The 12,715-nt window shown below is 43.5% G+C and overlaps 1 protein-coding gene across 3 annotated transcripts in view; it reads left to right on the forward strand.

Moving 5' to 3' along the window:
* The first annotated feature begins 2,248 nt into the window (after nt 1–2,248).
* LOC137621496 (uncharacterized) overlaps nt 2,249–12,715 on the forward strand; it is an 81,566-nt gene continuing 71,099 nt past the window's right edge. The window contains exon 1 of one of the 3 annotated variants that reach the window (XM_068351846.1): nt 2,249–2,357. The gene's annotated coding sequence lies outside the window, so the exon portion shown is untranslated. Of the gene's footprint in view, nt 2,358–2,396; nt 2,532–12,715 lie in introns of those variants that run through there. The other 2 variants (XM_068351847.1, XM_068351848.1) reach the window with 2 other exon arrangements.

The raw sequence follows: 12,715 nt of genomic DNA on the forward strand, positions 1-12,715 counted from the left end.
CGAAAGCCCAACGCATTCCTCACATCGATCTTCCAATTGACAGGTTTTACCCCGACAATTGGAACAAACGGTGTGCGGATCGATAGAAGCCTTCGGAAGACGCCTTGAACAGTCCCTAGCACTACACTTTCTGTATTTAGGGACTTGAGAAGGGTCAGCCATCTTGAATTAGTCAAAGGGGAATTCAAAATCTATCCAAGTCGTCAACAAATAATCCAAAATTACATAAAAGAATGCAAGGAAGTATTGAAGATAACCTCTGCAAAGCGAAAGCTAATAACTAGAAATGTGTACTTCACCAAAATCTGTGAAAACCAATCCAGTAAGCAACAGCGAATTTAGTAGGTCTTGCCGGTGGCACGACAGAGAGAAAATTGGTTCTTTGTTTACTTGGAGTACTAAGTACCTGCTCGACAGATGGCGCTGTTGATGTACACCCCCTCCTGCATAGCGATCGCTGGCGTATTTTGACCGTAGGTTTTTCTGTCGGGCAGCAGAGCTGCAGCTTATATGATCACTGGCTAAGTTTAATATTGAAAAAAAAACTGTACTCTGGCCAGAGGCCGGAAAACTCCACACGTGAAATAAAAGTAATTTGATGGTCTGCTCTAGCTTTGTCAGGTCTAAGGTCAGCTACACTCTTAGACTGTTTCGGCTCCGTCCCAGGGATCCCAGTGAGATGCTGGACAGGAATCTTACGTTAAGTAATTACTGAGACAATCGCAATAAATGGGAACAGGGATGTTTTGTAAAGTAAAAGTTAAAGATATGGATCTTTACCTTCGAAGCATAGAGATTAAATAATAAGTGACTCGCTAACACACTATTACTCTTAAGTTACTAAGACTTACGTACTCCAAAAATATCGGGTATAGGCCTACTGTCTCGAGATTAGGACGGTCGGACCTCTTCGTTCAGAAGCAGTAGTGAGTCGGAGTGACCGACTGACCTACCTGGTTAGTGAATATGTGCACCTCTGGCTCAACCCCCTCCCCCCCCAAAAAAAAAAAAAAAAAAAAAAAAACTCGACTCACACAGGGACCTGCCGGATGAAGATAGGGAAGGGCACGAGCCTGGGAGTCCCTATCTATTACAAGCGAGGATTTCAGGGGTGGACCAGTCAAGGGTGCATTGTGCAAACTGGGCAACTATTAGGTCAACAGCCATTTGAGGACAAGGGCTATCTTCCAAGGAGTGCAAGTACCAACACGTGGCCACTTAGTTTCCCCCCATTTTTAGCTTAGACTAATTTTACTTAATTTAGGCTTAACTGGCTGTTACATATTTTGGGTTGTGTCCGGTGGGATTGTGTGTACAGATTTTTATATATCTTTCCTTTCGAGACTAACACAGTCTCTGGGTTACATGGGCTGCGTGTCCGACCCCATTTCAATCTTTAACCATTGTAAAAGACCACGAGTCTAATCAACCATATATTTTTTTTTTATTATTTTTATGAAATTTTGTGTTTGTTTAGATGTCCGTTTCTTTAATATGAATTTGTGTAATAGAGCAAGATTAGGTTAATTAAACCTCGTTGTATTTTTACGCCCTCGTTTATTTGATTGCCATTATGAATATTTAATCTTGGGACAGTAGGCCTATACCCTATATTTTGAAAGGAGTAACTTGAAATAAGTGTGTTAGCTTCAACATAGCGAGTGACTTAGTATTGAATCTATCTGCTTCGAAGTTAAAGATCCATAACTTTAACTTTTACTTTACAATACATCTCTGCTCCCATCAATAACCATTGTCTCAGTAAATGTTTAACGTAAGATTCCTGTCCAGCATCTCACTGGTGTCCCTGGGACGAAGCCGAAACAGAGCCTAGAGTGTAAATGACCTTAGACCTGACAAAGCTAGAGTAGGCCATCAAATTACCTTTATTTTACGTGTGGAGTTTTCCGGCCTCTGGACAGAGTACAATTTCCCTTTTTTTGGCATTTAGTCATGGTTAGTGAACTACGTCATCAAAGTTATTAACAGGGTGTTTGTGCCTTCGACGATAGTGCTCCTTTTCCTCCCTTGGTGATCTTTTGGGAACTGACATATAGGGAGACTTTCCTGGAACAACGGCGTCAATGACCTCAGATGTCAGGATGCCTGAAAACTTTAAATCAATCAATCAATCCTGGAACAACAAGTTCCCACTCAACAGTTAAACAAACAAAAAAAAAATTATCCACAGTAGCTTAACAAGTAATAATGATAATAATAATAATAATAATAATAATAATAATAATAATAATAATAATAATAATAATAATATGTGCTTCGGAGCTTTCCAAAGTTTTAATCTAAGAAGAAGATCAGAAAGTAAACAAAACTAATTTTTATTCTACTTTGGAACACAGGTATGTGGTAACGTATTTCGTCAATTTTATTATTTAGAGCAATGACAAAGACATTGGGCATGAATATGTTAAAAATAGGGACACCAAGGTGGGAATATAAACTCTGTATTCTGTGATGTAGAAGAGAATGTTAACCACTTCATGTTACATTGTCCACAATACGAAGGAAAGTAGGTAAATTTGTTACTTTAATTTCTAACCAAATACATGAACCATATATTTTTCCTACTTTCTTTCTTTAATTTTATGCATTTCTGACCATGATTATTGGGGGCAAACCACCCCTTCATGAGTTTTTGGACCCCCTTATATGAAGACACTTATGGGGGACACCAGTGGGAAACCGGGGTTATTTGGGTGGGGAAATGTCTTAAATGAGTGATTTGCATTAACAATAATGGCCAGAATTGCAAAGTAAGCATAAGATAACCAGTTGGGAAAATATATGGTTCATGTAAGTGGCTGAAAACAGGCCAAAACCAAAACGGTAAAATTATAGAATGAGGCAATAAACGGTTTGGGAGCCTTTGTATATCAGCGGCCAGTTCCTCCCTTGTGGATTAAACATGGACATCAACTAACCTAAACTTTCCCCCTAACCTAACCTACAAGCCGTGTCCTTACCTACTTACCTGAAGAGGGGGCTAACGCCCCATTGCGACCCCCCTTACACTGCCGTATTCTAAGTTAGCAGTAATCAAACATACAGGGGGCCACTATCATACATACACCTCAACAGTTTGTAGTAAATAAGACAGTAAAATTATAGAAAAACACAGAACTACATTTCTAAGAGAAAAAGAAACTTTTCCTGCAGTAATTAATGTGCTTTCAACAAACTTGACCTTTATTTCCACCTCATATAAGATGTTCTCCCATTATCTCCCCTCCCCTTCTTGATGGACACAGGTGGAAACCTGGGACTTTGGGTGAGTGAAGAGGGAAAAACGTGATTATTTAACTTTCGAGAATTGTAAAAGGTCACAGAACTTAACAAACCCACTTAACCAAACCTGGTAGCTCTCAGGTCACAGACCTAGCCTGGGGCAAGACCCCTCCAGCCCCTTTCCAGGGCACAAACCTTCCCAGATCACAGACCTATCCCTCCCTCCTTCCCAGGTGACAACCCTACCCAGGTCACAGACCTAGCATGGGGCAAGCCCCCAAACCCCTCTACCCTGATCAAAAACTTTAAAAAGTAAATCACAAACAATTTCTTACCCTATTATTGACACCTACGTGTCTTTTGTTGTCTTCACAATCTTTATAGATGAGTTATAGTAGAAAATGCTGTTCTTCCCTAAAAGCTAACTCAGAATTGCACTTGGGACACTTTAAACATTTCAATGTTTAAAGTGTCCCAAGTATGTTCACTACACTAGGAATACCGTAACACTCACCGTGACACTTGGCTATAGCATCCATATAGCCATAATGGCAGCCATTACATTTTGTTACGTTGCGCTGCGTAACGCACAATCAACACAAAATTCAACTGCAGAGGAACTGAGCAGTCGTCCTAAGAAAACGGGGTGTGTCGCAGAACTGCCTATGTCACACTCAAACATACAAACATTCCCAAATATGGTAAACTTAGACATATGGTAGGGGAAGAAAGGAGGAGGAGCTAGTACAAACAAACACAAGTAATTTCATTGCTAGAAAGAAAGTGGAAGGATGGCTAGCGTGCTTGTAGTATAAAGTCGTTATTGTGCAACAAGCCATGCACAAACTGGAGCAGTTATGTTTGGTTTGTAAAATATAAACAAAAGAGTGAAATATATATTTCAGGGGAAGAGGATCCCTATATTTTGTGTGATTTTTCTTGGATTTATTATGCGTTTCAGAGAAGAAAAGGTTAGTTTTACCATTATTTACCGATTCAGCAGTAAATTTTTCCCACCCAAAACCCTCGGTTCCCACTGGGTGGCCTCCATTACCTTATGCTATATTAGGGTATATCTTATCAACTATGTAATTGCGATGGAAATAAAGGTCATTTTCAAAGGAAACGGTTATTTTTCTATATAAAACCGCATCCCTTTATTAGTAAAGCTTTTTCTGTGTTATACTATAAAAATACCTTATTGAGTTATGGGTTCAATTATAGAATGGTGCAATATTAGTTAGGACATTGAAAATCATATAATTAAGTTGCAAATACACTATTTTGAATACCATATACTGTACTACTGGCGAAAACCTCTATTAATGAAGTTACAGATTATAATAAGAAAATACCTAATTTGCTCCTTTTGTCTTAGCCACCCTGTAGTTCAGAAAAAACACTGATAAGTGGTCACCGTGGTGCTTGAATGCTTCTGCCATGGCACTACACAAGACTAGAGAACAATGGTTTGATTTTGAAGCGCTCTCCTAGAATAGCTGCTTACCATAGCTAAAGAGTCTTCTACCCTTATTATTATTTTTAATGTCATTACAGTATTATTATTATTATTATTATTATTATTATTATTATTATTATTATTATTATTATTATTACTAGCTAATCTAGTAATCCAGATATGGATGATTCTATCTTCGATTGCCCTCTTACCATTATGGCTAAGGTACAAAAGGATGATGGAAAGGCCTCTTTTCTCTTTGTTGATGATTTCAATGCTCATCATAAGGAGTGGCTAAATTCTGTTTGTTCCATAACTGGAATACAAACCTATGCTATTTATAGGGGTATTGCTTTCGGCGAAGCTGAAAGGATGAGCCATTAAAGTTAAGCGAGAGTAAGCCACCCGTCCCGCTAGTTAAGGGGAGGGGTGGTTAGGGTTACCCCTCTTCACTCACACACCTGTGTTTGTGCTTCACTTTGCTTTTGGCTCAGATGGTGAACGGTTGTTGTCGCTCTTCATCCTCACATTTTTTGGACTGCCATTAATTCTGTGTATGCTTTTCCTTTTCAGTGTTTGTGTGTGTGTTGACTTCTGCCTGCGACCATGTGTACCTGCCCTGGTCCTGAGAGCCGCTCCTGCGGTACCTTTATGTCCGCCGAGGATATGGATCCTCACAGCCTTTGTCCGGTCTGCAGAGGTCAACAGTGTGATAAGTTGAATAAATGTAATGAGTGTTGGGAGTGGTCTGCCTCCCAGTGGGAAAGGTTTGGGCGATGGCGTAAGAAGAAGTCTAAACGGGACTCTTCTCCTTCGAAGGTTACTTCGAAACAGAAGACACACTCAAAGCTTCTTCTTCCACTTCCCTACTTTCCTCTGAAGCTCCTGTTCATTCTCTCTCTTCCGGGGAACCATCGAGCAGTAGCGCAGGCCGCTTAACTCGTGGACAACCTCGGTTCTTGAGAGACGGTGTTGCTTCCCCTAGCGAAGCGACCCCGCCTCTCCCCCCGGAGGCGTCCATGTCACTTTCTCCTTTGTTTCAAGTTTGGCCATCTTTGGGGTTACCAGGTCTGCCCTTCAAGGAGGCCCTACTGCAGCTGCTGCACTGGGGTAATGGTTTGCATTGTTTGTCAACTTTGAAGGTGGATCCTCTGTCTCTCGTCGATGTAGTAGTGTTGGAAGACTTGTCTTCTGTCCTGCCTGCTGAAGTTCCTGCCTCTTCTGCGTCTTCCACTGTTGCTGAAGACTGCGCTTCCCCCTTGCCTACCATCCTTCGGGGGGGGGGGGGGGGGAGCTAATTCCTAGGTATGTCTCCTGCGAGTGTTACTCCCTCCCAAGGGAGTTCACTCATAGAGACTCCTCATTGGAGGAATGCTGCTGCTGCTGATGGTCAGCTTGCTGATCCACTGGCCCCCGTGGGGCGTCATTGTGGTCGTGGACCCCATCATGCTCGCCCTCCTCTTCGCCTTAGAGCTGCTCCTTCTTCGGTGAATAGGCGCCTTTTTGGATCGTCAGCCTCATCCATGCAGCCCTTCTCGTAGAAGGATCCTTCTCATCTAACATCTCCTGGCTCACGACTTTATCTACTTCTACGCATGTTGACATGGTAGTAATTGAAGACTATATCTCAGTGTTTGGGTTTAAAGGTCCTCTCTTGAAAAAATTCAGTGATTCCATCGATAGAGGCTTTGTTCCCATTCATCTTACAATTGCCACCGACAAAAAATTTCCTTGAGGAAGACATTTGCAGTAGTATAAATTTTACAGTTAGGCAGATATGCGAGAAATATTTAGCAAAAGGTAAGGAGGTGTATGTTGCGTTTATGGATCTGGAGAAAGCGTATGATAGAGTTGATAGGGAAGCAATGTGGAATGTGATGGGGTTATATGGAGTTGGTGGAAGGTTGTTGCAAGCAGTGAAAAGTTTCTACAAAGGTAGTAAAGCATGTGTTAGGATAGGAAATGAAGTGAGTGATTGGTTTCCGGTGAGAGTGGGGCTGAGACAGGAATGTGTGATGTCGCCGTGGTTGTTTAACTTGTATGTTGATGGAGTGGTGAGAGAGGTGAATGCTCGAGTGCTTGGACGAGGATTAAAACTGGTAGACGAGAATGACCATGAATGGGAGGTAAATCAGTTGTTGTTTGCGGATGATACTGTACTGGTTGCAGACGCAGAAGAGAAGCTTGGACGATTAGTGACAGAATTTGGAAGAGTGTGTGAGAGAAGGAAGTTGAGAGTTAATGTGGGTAAGAGTAAGGTTATGAGATGTGCGAGAAGGGAAGGTGGTGCAAGGTTGAATGTCATGTTGAATGGAGAGTTACTTGAGGAGGTGGATCAGTTTAAGTACTTGGGGTCTGTTGTTGCAGCAAATGGTGGAGTGGAAGCAGATGTACGTCAGAGAGTGAATGAAGGTTGCAAAGTGTTGGGGGCAGTTAAGGGAGTAGTAAAAAATAGAGGGTTGGGCATGAATGTAATGAGAGTTCTATATGAGAAAGTGATTGTACCAATTGTGATGTATGGATCGGAGTTGTGGGGAATGAAAGTGATGGAGAGACAGAAATTGAATGTGTTTGAGATGAAGTGTCTAAGGAGTATGGCTGGTGTATCTCGAGTAGATAGGGTTAGGAATGAAGTGGTGAGAGTAAGAACGGGTGTAAGAAATGAGTTAGCAGCTAGAGTGGATATGAATGTGTTGAGGTGGTTTGGCCATGTTGAGAGAATGGAAAATGGTTGTCTGCTAAAGAAGTTGATGGGAGAAGTACAAGAGGAAGGCCAAGGTTTGGGTGGATGGATGGAGTGAAGGAAGCTCTGGGTGATAGGAGGATAGATGTGAGCGAGGCAAGAGAGCGTGCTAGAAATAGGAATGAATGGCGAGCGATTGTGACGCAGTTCCGGTAGGCCCTGCTGCTGCCTCCGATGCCTTAGATGACCGCGGAGGTAGCATCAGTAGGGGATTCAGCATGATGAAGCTTCATCTGTGGTGGATAATGTGGGAAGGTGGGCTGTGACACCCTAGCAGTACCAGCTGAACTCGGTTGAGTCCTTTGTTAGGCTGGGAGGAACGTAGAGAGTAGAGGTCCCCTTTTTGTTTTTGTTTCTTTGTTGATGTCGGCTACCCCCCAAAATTGGGGGAAGTGCCATGGTATATGTATGTATAAATTTTTCACTAATAAAAGATAAGTAACAACGTCGTCTGCAACACGCTGTAGTGGTTTGCGGACTGTGGCCAGATGTAGCACGCAGACTGCCTAGTGTCCGAATGCCAACCACACCCCAACGTTCATTACACAAAAAGATAAAACGGTAGAATACCCAGAAATCTTGGCAGAAAAAGTAAACAATCAAGGATGAACTGGGCACTGGGCACCACCCCTTGATTTTATACTGGGCAAGGAGACCCAGCTAGAACTGTAGTTGCTTAATATTATTCTAGAGGTATGCCGTCTCACTTATTACTGGCATGCATGGAGTTGAATATATGTAGCGTCAGCTATATTTCAAATTATTTGAACAATACAAGCATTAGGAGAGTAGAAAATTATATTGCAAAGAACAAAACTTCATACTGGAACAGGGACTATCTTAAATGAGAAGAGGATTAACAACAACAAAATTATTAAAAAATGAAGAACAAAAAAGATACAATGATATGAAAATGCAGGTCTACAAAACCAGTAGGAGAGACATAAATATCTCCATACAGAACCTCTTAGGAATCAATCTTGTATATATTTAATCTACATGTATATAAGTATAATTAAAGACCAACATAACATTGTATATATTTGAGTTAATTCAAATGCAGTTTGAATGAGCTCTAGTTAAGATCAAAGGGATAGTAAGACAAGGTTGCACATCTGACCTGGCTGTACATTTTCACCTTTACATCAGAAAGACAAAAGAATTATGTAATATATTAAGAAGAGGCTTATTATTCTGAGTGCTACACTCCAAAAGAATGGCCAAATATCATATACAGTCCAGTATAGGGACTTCCTAAAGCCATGCTACAAAAATCTACACATAGAACATTTATGAACGCCACAGTGCGTCCGTTGACGTTGCCTGGGTGGTTCAATGATCTCACCAAGCAAACACCACCATTACAATAAATATCCAGACACAAAAGTTATCAGCAGCCAACCTTGGCAATTATAATCAAGACAAAGTTCCAAGCTGGTGACATAAGAACTCTTACTTAGACCAGTCACATTGCTGGTATCACAAGCACACAGATTGCTCAGGCCACTAATTGTGCATTGCATGAAATTTAGCAAGGGGTCAGGGTTTACTCCCTGTTACGTGCAAAGCACGTACGGGACGGGAAAACCCCTGGTAATAAACTGAGCCAGTTGGTTCGGACTTCCACCCTCCTAATGGGTGAGTCATCCCTATGAATAGCGAAAGGGTTTGTATTTTGTGTTGGAACAAATAATAAACTTGAAAGTTATTTATTTTTTTTTTTTTTGTATTCTTAATGATACAAACCTGCCCCCCAAGAACTCCTGCCTGTAATCAAAAGTGATGAGAAAACACTGGTGTGTGAGTGAGTAGGGTATCTGGCTACCCTCTGCCCCCCCGCTAACTCCTCACCTAAATGTCTTGTGGCTAGTCTTCCAGCTTTACCGAAAGTATAATCCCAGTAAATAGCTACAGGTTTGTATCGTTAGGAAAAATACAAATTACTTTCAAATTTATTATATCGGCTTCTTTTCAGAACTCCAGATGCATCAATTTATACACTTTGCTTTTCATTTGTTCTCTTTAGTCTCCTTCCATTTAAGAACCAGTCCAATGTCCAAGAATTTCGAGACGTGACTTGGTGGTATCATTGAAATAAAATTTTTAAAACTTTTATTTTCTTTGTGCTAATCCATTTCTTTGTGAAAGATGACAGCAATAGTAATATATTTCTGTCAAAACAATTTTTTGCAGTCTTTAAAACAAAACTTTTTTCAATATTTAACTTATCCGGTGATTATATAAGCTGCAGCTCTGCTGCTCAACAGAAAACTCTACGTTAAAAATCCGCCAGCGATCGCTATGCAGGTAGGGGGTGTACTTCAACAGCGCCATCTGTCGTGCAGGTACTCAGTACTCAATGTAAACAAAGAACTCAATTTTCTCTCTGTCGTGCCACCGGCAAGACCTACTAATTCGCTGTTGCTAACTGGATTGGTTTTCACAACTATTTGGTGAAGTACACGTTTCTAGTTTTGAGCTTTCGCTTTGAAGGATTTCTCTTCAATAAATCCTTGCATTCTTTTTTTTTTTGATATCGGATTATTTGTTGATGACTTTGGATAGTTTTTGAATTCCCCTTTGACCAATTCAAAATGGCTGACCTTTCTCAAGTCCCTAAATTCAGGAAGTGTAATGCTAGGGACTGTTCAAGGCGTCTTCCGAAGGCCTCTATCGATCCTCACACCGTTTGTTCCAATTATCGGGATAAAACCTGTCAATTGGAAGATCGATGTGAGGAATGCGTTGGGCTTTCGGAATTCGATTTTATCGAATTCCAGAAATATACACGTAGGCTAGAGAGAGATAGAGTCAGGAGGAGTTCATCTCGCTCCGTTGAATTTTCCTCTCCTCATGCCCCACAACCTATTCCTTCCCCTGTAGTGGTTGCTCCTAATCCCCCTTCTGGCACTCAAGAACCTTCGATGGCAGATATGATGCGTGCCATCCAAGCTCTGGGTGAGAGAGTCGAGTCCTTGGCTAGTGACCGTAACCAGCTCATGGCGGACGTCAAGGAGCTGAAGTGTAAGAGTGCAGTGGGTAGTGATAAAGTGAGTGATAGTGTTGTGGATAGTGTTGCGCTTGAGGGTTCGTCTGTTCGTGCCTGTCGTCCTCCTAGTCCGGGACCTCTTGCAAGCTCCCAAGTCCAGGGGAGAAGCAATGTCGTACGACCAAAGGGTTCGAGAGGCTTTAATCAGCGAACAGACGTTCCCTCCGTGGTTTCGGGCGTATCTACCCAAGATCGCCCCACCCACACAGAGACGAGAGAGCCCATTTATTCCTCATCTGCGGAAGAGGTTTCTCGTAAGAAACCATGGACCAAGGTCTCGCGACCTCTTAAGCCCAAGTCGGTCCCTTCCGCGCAAGTCCAACGGCCCAGTTGTAGCCACTGGGTCAGTTCGGACTCGCTGCAGTCTTCCGATGACTGCTCACCTCCTAAGAGAGGCAAAGCGGTACCGCCTCAGGCAGTCACACCGTCTGTCGCCGCACCTGCTCCTGTAGACCCTAAGTGGTCTTTGCTGCAGACCATGCAGTATCAGTTAACGTCTCTGATGCAGGACTTTCGTGCGGAGAAGGTTGATGCTGCACCAACCTCTTGCCTACAACCAACCACGGTTGTGCGTCCTGTGGACGCTGAGGCGACCTTCTTCCGCACTCCAGCTGAGAGAGTCCCGCCACCCATGCGTTCCAGTGTACCCTGCCAGCCGCATGTTGACGTTCAGCGACGCACGGAACCTTCCGTTGACGTTCGCGAGGTACAACAACCGTCAAAGTTGTTTTGTTTTGACGCGGTGCGTCAACCTCCGCAACCCAGTGTGGTTGCCTCTGCTCGCCCACATCAGACTAGACAGTCTGGAGTAGACGCTGTGCGTCCCCGCGCTGCTATGGTTGTTGCCAGCTCACAGACTGGGCAACAGTTCCATGACGTTGCGTCCGGTTCAGTCACGCGTGCACCCGTGCGACTGGACTCAGCTGACCAGCCGATTCCTACTCCTTTGCCGCTTCCTCCTCAATTCTCGGATGATGGACTCTCTGATGATGACGATGCGGCACACGTTGATGAACCACATTCGGACCTTGACGAACCCAAGACCACGCAACCCTCTTTGGACTTTAGAAAAGTTCTTGCTCTGTTCAAAGAGATGTATCCGGACCAGTTTGTGTCTGTGGCTCCACGCTCTCCTCCGTCAGAGTTTGCTTTAGGTACGCAGTCATCCTCGCCTGCCTTTACGAAACTCGTCCTCGCACGCTCGTCCAAGAGAGCTTTACGAGTTTTAGGAGATTGGATGCAGTCCAAAAAGAGTCTAGGGAAGACAGCCTTTACGTTTCCCCCTGCTAAATTCTCTTCCAGATCGAGCGTCTGCTATGCCACGGGAGAAGTTCTCGGCTTGGGAGTTCCTGCCTCTGCCCAGGGCGACTTCTCAAGTCTTGTAGACTCTCCCCGCAGGCTAGCCATGAGACGCTCTAAGATATGCTGGTCACCTTCGGACCTAGACCATCTGTTGAAAGGAGTATTTAGAGCCTTCGAGGTCTTCAACTTTTTGGACTGGTGTCTGGGAGCTTTGAGCAGGAAGATCTCCCCTTCTGACAAGGAATCTTCCTTGCTCATAATGTCCTGCATGGACAAGGCCATACGTGACGGATCTAGTGAGCTTGCTGCTTCGTTCGTATCCGGGGTCCTCAAGAAACGTGAGAACCTTTGCTCTTTCCTGTCAGCTGGAGTGACACCGTGTCAAAGATCAGAACTTCTGTTTGCTCCTCTCTCAAAGTGCCTTTTTCCAGAGGACTTGATTAAGGAGATTGCTGCTTCTTTGATTCAGAAGGACACCCATGACCTGGTTGCGTCCTCTGCCCGCAAAGCCACCCCTTTGCCTACCTTGTCAAGACCCAGGTTGGACACTCCAGCGTCCAGATTTATTCCGCCCTTTCGTGGCAGAGCCTCCAGCAGAGGAGGTGCTCGTGCCGAAGGGAGACGTGGGAAGAAGAAAGGAACCAAGTCCTTTAAAGGCAGAGTCTGACTGCCACCTTCTTCAGACAGCAGTGGGAGCCAGACTCAAGAACTTCTGGCAGACCTGGGAGAAGAGAGGCGCAGATGCACAATCTGTGAAGTTGCTCAAAGAGGGGTACAAGATCCCGTTTGTACGAAAACCCCCTCTAGCAACGTCTCCCATCGATCTCTCTCCCAGGTACAGAGAGGAAGACAAGAGACGAGCATTGAAGCAGGAGGTGTCTCTCTTTCTAGAAAAGGGAGCGGTAGTCAAAGTCCTGGA

Source organism: Palaemon carinicauda, chromosome 28, assembly GCF_036898095.1.
Source record: "Palaemon carinicauda isolate YSFRI2023 chromosome 28, ASM3689809v2, whole genome shotgun sequence".
In the NCBI taxonomy this organism is placed as follows: Eukaryota; Metazoa; Arthropoda; class Malacostraca; order Decapoda; family Palaemonidae; genus Palaemon; species Palaemon carinicauda.